Raw genomic sequence first — 9,429 nt, 5'->3', positions numbered from 1 at the left:
AGTGGTGGGTGGGAACACGTCGCCCGTTTCTGGTGTGGAAGAGTGATAGGGGCAGAAATAGAATGTGGGGAACCAGCTAGAATTGAAAGAAATATGGATCGTGCTCTGTTAACCGTGAGGGCTCTGTTTTGATTGAAGAAGGCACAGTCTCACCTGGCTGGCAGCCCCACTGGGGGCCTGGGAGCTCCCCCGGAAGTGCAGCCCTCCCTCCCCATCTGGGAGCTGCCTGTGATCATGGAAAGATGAACAACTGCTGCGGGAACCAGAGCCGCCAGCCCCTTGAAGCCCCACCAGCCCTTTTGCACACCCGCAGGCCTGCAGACCCCCAGCCCGCTTCCCTGTGACCTGCCCATCTGGCACTGCCTTTGGCGACTTCCCTATGTCATCTTTGTCTTGTACCTCATAGAAGCAGCTGGCTTAGGTGTGTGTGGGGGGACAGAGCAGGTTTTCGTGACTGATCTGCTGCTCTCCATGCTGCCGCAGGATTGAAATAAACATTCATATGATTCCACCCTGTCTCTGCTTCATCAGCTTCAGTGGGGACAGGCAGCCCGGACCCACTGATTGACCAGTTATACTGGGGGTTACATAGGATGGTGTTAGGTATAGGATGAGTCTTCCTTCCTTCCTCCCTCCCTTCCTTTCTTCCTTCCTCCCTCCCTTCCTTTCTTTCTTCCTTCCTCCCTCCCTTCCTTTCTTTCTTCCTTCCTCCCTCCCTTCCGTCCTTCCGCAATCGGTATTTTGCACTTCTGAAAGAACAACTATGTAACAAAATAAAAAGTATATTCCAGATAATTTTGAAAAGAAAAAAAAAGATACTGGAACTTTGTACTGAGTTCAAACCCTTCCTTCTTTCCTCTGAAATTGTTTTTCTGATTTTAACAGCGAATCATATCCACGGTGGAGCGCGTGGAGAATGAGGGGGTTGCAAAAGAGGAAAATAAAATCCCTTGATCCTACTGCCTAGAGACAGCTGCTCTTAACGTTTCGCGGCTTTTCTCTCTGCTTTCTCTTCCAGGCACACTTTTAAACAAAGTCAGAAAATTGGCATTCTACAGTACGTTAGTTTGAAAGCCGCTTTAAAAAATTAATATTCTATCAGGAGCGTTTCCCAGGCCATCAAATAGTTCTCAGAGCAGAGTTTTATAGCGGATACATGTTATTCTGTGACTTTGCCATACACATGTCGGGCCATCCTACTGTCGTCTAGCCTTCAGGGTGTGTCGCCTGTGCTCTCGGCCCCGTGCTTTCTCCGCTTCCCTGAGATGTCACCCCGACCCGTGCCTTCCTCTCCCGTTGGTGCTGCTCCTCTGTCTGTGGCCTCTTTCCCGTGCCTTCCCATGCCCGCAGGGACACGCACTTTGAGGTGTGCGTTAGTTCGCTAGGGCTGCCAGAGAAGAAACCAGCCTGGGTGGCCTAGACAAGACATCTGTTCCTCACAGTCACGGAGGCTGAGCCTGCGGTCAGGCGGGCAGCAGGCTGGCTCTTGGGCCTCTTTCCGGGCCTCGTGTGGCTGTGCTCTCCCTGCGTCTCCGCCCGGGCCTCCCTCTGTGTGTGTCTGTGCTAATCCCCTCCTTTTAGGAGGACGCCAGTCTCCAGGGCCCACCCTGATGACCTCACTTGACCTTCATTATTTCTTTGAAGACTCTGTCTCCAAAGAGGGTAAGAGTCTGAGTGTCTGGGGCTTAGGACTTCACACTGGGCTTCCGAGGGGGATACATTGCAGCCCAAATAAAGTTCCGGTCGTGACATTATACTTGCTGCACCAAAAGGTCTGGACTAGGATTTGAAAGTGTGTATTACTCTTGTTGTGGATCTTTGAGTGTAAGCATGATGCTAAGAGTCTTCTCTTTTTAAACATGGCAAGGTGTTTATTCTCGGTGAGAACAGACTTTGAAAGGTACTGTGACCCCAGAGTAGGCTCTGGAACCTGTTACGTGGACACATTCATAGTCATCCTTCCTACATCCCCCTGCTCTTCCCACCCCACAGTCAATATCAGTATCTTTTTTCCCTTATTTATTTTAATACTAGAGGCCTGGTGCACAAAAATTTGTGCACTTGCAAGGGGGGCCCCCTAGACTGGCCTATGCCCTCTTGCAGTCTGGGACCCCTCAGAGGATGTCCACCTGCTGGCTTAGGACCACTTCTTGGGGGATCGGGCCCAAGCTGGCAGTCAGACATCCCTCTGGCAGCCTGGGAGCCCTCTGGGGATGTCCACTTGTCAGCGGGGAGCAGGCCTAAGCTGCAGTCGGACATCCTTAGTGCTGCTGAGGAGGCGGGAGAGGCTCCCCCCACCACCACTGTACTGGCAGCCACCAGCCTGGCTTGTGGCTGAGCAGAGCTCCCCCTGTAGGAGCGCACTGACCACCAGGGGGCAGCTCCTGCATTGAGCATCTGCCCCCTGCTGGGCAGTGTGTGTCATAGTGACCAGTCATTCCCAGTTGTTCTGCTGTTGGCGTCAGTTTGCATATTACCCTTTTATTATATAGGATGGAGGCCTGGTGTATGGGTGGGGGCCAGCTGGTTTGCCCTGAAGGGTGTCCCGGATCAGGGTGGGGGTCCTGCTGGGGGGCCTGGCCAGGCGGGATGAGGGGCTGATGGGTGTCTTCAGGCTGGTCACACCCCCTTAGGGTGGGGATCCCCACTGGGGTGCCTGGCCAGCCTGGGTGAGGGGTTGATGGCTGTTTGCAGCTGGTCACACCCCCTTCAGGGTGGGGGTCCCTACTGGGGTGCCTGGCCAGACTGGGTGAGGGGTTGGTGCCTGTTTGCAGGCTGGTCAATGGCCTCCCCCAGTGGGAACCCTCACCCCATGGAGGTTTGGCTGGCCTGGGTGAGGGGCTGATGGCTGTTTTCAGGCTGTCCACACCCCCTTCAGGGTGGAGGGTCCACACTGGGGTGCCTGGACAGTCTGAGTGTGGTGCTGAGGGCCGTTTTCAAGCTGGCCAAGCCCTCTGGCCATGGAAGCTCCCAGCCTCTCCTTTTTTTCTTTTTCTTTTTATTCTGGGATTTATTTACCTTCTATAATTGAAACTTTGTAACCTTGAGAAGAGCTCAGAGCCAGCCAGGACAGGCAGAAGGGAAGCCTCCTGCTCGCTCCAGCTCTGTGGCCACAGCTGGCTGTAAGCAGGTATCTGGGGTTTATTTCCCTTCTATAATTGAAACATTGTTGCCTTGAGTGGAGCTCAGAGCCTGACACAGCAAGTGGGAAGCTTGGTTTCCTCCATCAGTGGGGCAACCAAGCCTCCTGCTTGGGAGCACAGGCCAGCCGCCATCTTGGTTGGGTTAATTTGCATATAGTCGCTCTGATTGGCTGATGGGTGTGGCTTAAGACATAGAAAAGGTACAGTCAATTTGCGTGTTTGTCTTTTATTAGTGTAGATACTAGGGACCCGGAGCACAGATTCGTGCACAATTAAAGGAAATTAATTAGAAGGTGGCTGGTGGGGCGGGACTGGGCAAGATGGGCTGGACATGCCCTGGAGCCAACCTCCCAGGTCCCTCCCTGGGGTCTGCGGAGTGAATGAGGTCCCTCTGGCAGGTGGGGTCCCTTGGCCTGGCCTGCGGGGATTGGGCTGAAACTGGTTCTCCAACATCCCCTGAGGGGTCCCAGAGTGTGAAAGGGTGCTCTGCAAAGTTGCTGTTGTACAGGGTATGGAAGGCAAACACAAGTGAGCAGTAAAGCAGGAGAGAGGAAGGGAGAGGGAGAGATAGAAACATCAATGCTGGGAGAATATCATTGATCAGCTGCCTCTTGCACGCCCTCCCCTGGGGATCTAGCCTGCAACCTGGGCATGTGCCCTTGACTGGAATCGAACCCAGGACCCTTCAGTCCACAGGTCAATGCTCTATCCACTGAGAAAAACCAGCTAGGGCTTTTTTCCTTTCAAAAATGATCTGGGATATACTAAAAAACATTTTTTAAAAATCCTCACCTACGGATATTTTTCCTTGCTTTTTAAAGAGAGTAGAAGAGAGAGGGGGAGGTGGGGGAGAGAGAGAAACATCAATGTGAGAGAGACATAGCGATTGGTTGCCTCCCGCATGACCCCAACAGAGGGCAGGGATCTAACCCAACCCACAACCCAGGTACATGCCCTTGACCAAGAATCAGACCTGCAACCTTGTGGTGCTTGGGCCTACGCTCTAACTGCTGCACCATACCAGCCAGACTGAAATATACTTTTTATTTTGTTACATAACCATTTTTCTTTTTCAGGTGGAAAGAATGGATTGCAATGTGTCTTAAGCAGGGTGTAGATATTTCCTCTTGAAGTATTATGGGATATGGATAAATATTATCAGTATCTCATTGATGTATCTCCTTCTATCAAAACCCGTTCTCAGTATCTGCAGCTTATTCACACTAGAGTGTTAATATCCAACAGCCACTTCAAACGTTTTTCTCTGCTTTCTGCTTCATTTTGCCAGAGACGAAGGCCTAAGCCAAAGGAATCAGCATGCTGGAAGGCAGGGGTGGGAGCGTCTGGCCCGAGACAGCATTGGGTCTGGCCCTGCCAAGGCATTAGGGGTGAGTTAGGTAAACGTTTGGCCAAATACAGCAGGCTAATTTTGAAGGTGATAATTCTGTATGTCCCGTAAATGATGTTATAAATATCCAAATGGCCCCGGGCAGAAAAGAGGCTCCTCACCCCTGCTTTAAGGGCATGTCAGGGACCAGCAAGAGGATGAAAGGGTGTTTTTTAAAGTCCTGTGGATGCAGCACCGTGGGTGCCACCCCAGGCAGACAACCACGTGCTCACCGCTCATGGTGGGAGCTGCTCAGAGCTGCTGAGAACACGGGTGAAAGCGACGCTGGCTTAACGGGGAAGGTCCCTTTCATCTGGGTGACGTTATTCTCTGGCCCTATTCCACTTACCAGTGTGGCTAATAATGATGCTGTGATCCTTGATGTGAGGCAGCGTGGGCTGGCTCCCTTGTTCAGTTCTAGATTCTGATCTGCCTGCCCTAGTTTCAGAAGAATTAACATCTGCATAGTAATACTATTAGGACCGAGCACCGTTTGAGTTGGTTGGAGAGCGGGGAGCACGGTTCACGGCGGTTTCCTGCCTCTGCAGAGCTGTCGCTGTCAATCACGCTGTCTGCCAGCTCCGGTCTGAAGGTCGTGACTTGTCTGAGGAGCAGACACTTTGTAAGTTAATACTGATCAGGACTCCCAGGGAGGGGCCTGGCCCTAGAGCAGTGGTTCTCAACCTTCTGGCCCTTTAAATACAGTTCCTCATGTGGTGACCCAATCATAACATTATTTTCGTGGCTACTTCATAGCTGTCATGTTGCTACTGTTAGGAATCGTCATGTAAATACCTGATATGCAGGATGGTCTTAGGCGACCCCTGTGAAAGTGTCGTTCAACCGCCAAAGGGGTCGCGACCCACAGGTTGAGAACCGCTGCCCTAGTGCATCCTGGAGATTCAGCGTCTGGAGGGAGGACGGGCTCCGTGCCTCTTCCTTTCCTAGATTTGAAAAGGCGTCTGACTCACTGAGCAGGTCCTTCGCAGTCCACACACGTGAGTCTGTCGGCCTCGCGATGGTTTCCACACAGCCTCCTCCGCACGCAGAGAGAGCAGCTGGGACCTTCCATCAGCCTCTGCAGCGCTCAGGGTCAGCCGTTCAGGGAGGGAGTGGGACCACGTTCCACTGAAAGGACACTTAGCTTACTCGGAAGGCGGAGCTCGAACCGTCTCCAGCTCCAGAGCTGACGGTGCGGGCAGGGGTCGGACGCGCTTGGCTGGAGGCTAAACTTCTGTCTTGATGCGAGAGAAGTCGCAGCTCAGCTGTGGCTGCCGAGTGTGATGGAGGTGACATCGCGTGGCCCGTCGGGAGGACCCCTGAGAAGGTGTTCCTGGGGGTCTGGTTTACATTTAGCTGAAGATGACAGTGTGGTTTCTGGACCGGCTCCTGGGAGTTTAGTTTAGTGTAGAGCCATGTTTCCAAGGGGGCGCTTTTGTCTGAGGCATTTCTGCACGTGGCGACAGAAGGTTATTGTCATCTGGGCAGCGGTTGCCAACCTTTCAGACCTCGCGGGCCACCAGTCTTCCGCGGACACCGGTTGGCGACGCTGCTCTAGTGGCAGCGGCCAGGGAGGCCGCTGAGCACCCACAGCACAGAGGGCAGCCCCGCAGGAAGGGATGGGCAGTGTGGTGGCTGAGGCCGAGGAGCGCAGGTGGCTGAGACTCTGGGCTGTCACTCACTGGGTGGGACTGACAGGCACGTAGCCGCTCTGTGGGTCCTCTGACAGCACCAGATCCTGTGCTGGGCGCGAGCAGAAGATCCTCCTGCTCCTCAAAGTGTCAAGTTCAGGGGGAGAGCTAGACGTTACCGTGTCCTGCCAACAAGTGCAAGACCGCATGGTGACTCGGTGACACGTGTGTGCAAGGGGACAGCCAGGCTCATAAACACAAGGCGGCACCTGGCCGGGAAATCAGGGCGGAGAAGCCGCAAAGCTGGGTCTGAGGGTGAAGAGGAGTTGGCTGGGGGGCTGTGCCCAGCTGGGGTGGGAGCGGGGATGTTGCAGGGGGCGGGGGCCAGAGTGCAAGGCCAGGCCGCAGCGGCAGGTGGGTCCTCGGCCACGTTAAGGAGCCATGAGAGGCAACCGGGGGTTTGAGGAGATCAGTGTGTGTTTTGAAAAGAAGTTTCTGGACAGAGTGAGGGTGGGCACAGGCCGGGGGAGCTCGTTTGGGAGAGGGGAGACCAGTGTCCTGGACATCATGTGAAGCATTTGGAGTTGCAGGGGTGGTAAAGGGCTGGACATCACTGCTTGTGGCTTCTGAGGAACGTCTGTCCCGATCCCGAGCCAATGGAACGCGGCACCGGATGGGGAGGGGCTGACACGATCGGAGGATCCTGAACGCGGTCACGGCCCCTGGGGGCCACGGCCAGGCTGGCAGAGGGTTTTCTAGATGGTTCCACGTCTCCGAGCCAGAAGCAAAGAAGCATCTCAGCGTCAACATCAATGTTGGAGCAAAGAAGTAAACCCACTGGCCCAGGCCCCACGCGAGCTGCTTGCTGAGAGGGAGGGGACTGGCTGTGAGGGCTCACGACCACCCCGGCCCATCCTGCAGAACAGGCGCACCTGCTGAGCGTCCTGGCTTTGCAGCGACTGCATCTGCCTCAGGCCTCCCTCTCCCACGGCCTCCCAGGGGCTCCCAAGGGCTCCCCATTTCTGCGGGTGCCTGGGATCGACAGCTCCGGAATCCCGCCTCTCCTGCGTTCTGTGTGTGCGGCACAGCCTCTAACAGAAGCTGCCAGCCTGCATCGCTGCGCTGTGCAGTGAGCCTGGTTTCAGGCTCCTGAGAAGGTCAGAGCCCAGACGTTCGGGGGACAAGTGTGTCGCGGGCCCTGCATTTAGAAGGCTGACAGATGAGCTGGGGAGAGCTGGTTCTCTCGGTTGCCACAGAAACCAAACCGAGCTGGATTTAGCGTTAAATTACAGGGTACATGCAGGGACAGAGCCAAACGTTTGTGTAACACTGCTTTCTTCTTTCTTTTTCAAATTGAACCTTCTCTGGAGGCAGTAGCGACACAGGGGAAGCTGATGGGGCAGCAGCAGATGTGCCCGAGGAGTCGGGGTTCTGGAAGCTTCATAAACGGCAAGGACGTAGACTTCCACCCAAGGCAGGATTGCTGTCTGAGCATCTCCCTCCCTCCCAGGCTCTGGGTCCCGCCAATCAGGAGACTCCAGGAAGGACAGTGAGGAGAACGGGGTGGAGTCTAGAGCGCTGGCGGCCCACACGTCCCACTGGCCACGTGTGGCTGCTGAGCCCTGAGGCTGGTTAGTTCGAACCGAGGTGAGCTATCAACATGGACCGCAGGCCAGAGTTCAAAGCTGAGGATGATAAAAATGTAAAGTATTTCAGTAATTTTTAGTGTTGAGTCCGTGTTGAAATGATGGTATTTGGACCTCAGTTAGACAGGATATGTTACTAACACTGATTCCACCTGTTTCTTCTGACCATTTTGTAATGTTGCTCCTGGAAAATGTCAAACTACACACGTGGCCCACATCGCAGCCCTGCTGGACGGCTGGTTCAGGGCCGCTGTTCGATGTTGGGTCGACAGTAGCTCGGTGCTTCCTGTGTGTGAGGCCCGAGTACCTTACTGTCTCCGTTCGTCCGCCCTTTTGCCATCAGTGAGCACGTTCTCTGTGCCCATTTTACAGGCGAGGAAAGTGAGGCAGAGGCTGTGTGCGGCTCTGTGGGCTGTGGAGCCTCCTGGGTGGGAACGTGGCACTTGGCGCTCTCCCGTCTCTGGCAGCCACACTTCCAAGAGGCTTTGCTGGGGGTGAGCCGAGAGCAAAGACAAGCATAGTTCCCCCAGGTCTTCCTCCTTCATTTCAATGTGTGACCATCCAGAAACATCTCAGGGAAACTTTATTAATTGCAAAATCATATTTGTTTTCTATCTCTGTGTTGGAGTAATTGGAAAGAAACCCTTAGTGAAGGCTGATGTGATTTGGGGAAGCAGTGAGTAGGAAACGAGAGACCAAGGGAGGCCCAGAGCCTGTGTCCCTCTGTCAGTTGGGGAAACGGGATCCCCAGGGGACCAGTAGGTGGTGACAGCTTAAGCTTTTCTTGGAGATAGAATTGACTTATGACATTGTCTAAGTTCAAGGTGTACACCATGTTGGTTTGGTGCATTTACATATTGCACGTACCTGTAAATTATCTATTGGTTTGGCGCATTTACATATTGCACGTATCTATAAATCACCGTATATACTGCTGAAGCTTTCACAGACCAGGGGTGTGGCTTCAGTTTCTGAGGCCCTGAGAGAGGCAAGCGGGAGCTCACCCGGATGCTTAACGGCAGGAAGCCCTCCTGACACAGGACTCAGACACGGAGCCTCCCTTGCTGGGACTTGGCAGCTGCAGCGCGAAGCCTGTGCAGACGGGAGAGCCTGGCTGGGCCGCGCTGCTGAGCTCACCAGAGCGCACGGAGCACCGTTCGCTGCAGTTTCTTCCGCAGCGGAGAACGGGCTCTGAGCCGCTGGCTCCAGTCCGCGCTCTATTGGGTGCAAAGTCTGTGTTGGCACCGAATGGGGCCACGGAGGACCCTGGCCACGGAGTCCTCCGCGGAGCTAGACAGAGTCGCTCAGGCTTCTTTGCGAGAGAGGGTACCCGCGGCAGGCGGGAGAAAGACTGGGCTGCGGGGCTCCACCAGGGTTTTCCCTGGAGAGGTCACGGGTTCCCCGCCTGACCTGGGGCATGGGCGCCAGTTTCATAGGCGCCCTTCCCGCTCCCGGTGGGGGAGCCGCCCTTCAGGCGCTGAGCTGCTGAGAAATGACAGCTTGCGGTTTTCAGGAAACATGGTTTCTGCGGGCAGGGAGCGTCGCGGCCAGCAGGTGGCGCTCCTGCCCCTGGAACAGGTGGGTGTCTGCAGCTTGGCTCACAGCCCCAGGGATACAGGCCC

The sequence above is a fragment of the Myotis davidii genome, unplaced genomic scaffold, assembly GCF_000327345.1.
Source record: "Myotis davidii unplaced genomic scaffold, ASM32734v1 scaffold401, whole genome shotgun sequence".
Taxonomy (NCBI): domain Eukaryota; kingdom Metazoa; phylum Chordata; class Mammalia; order Chiroptera; family Vespertilionidae; genus Myotis; species Myotis davidii.
This window is presented reverse-complemented; position numbering follows the sequence as displayed.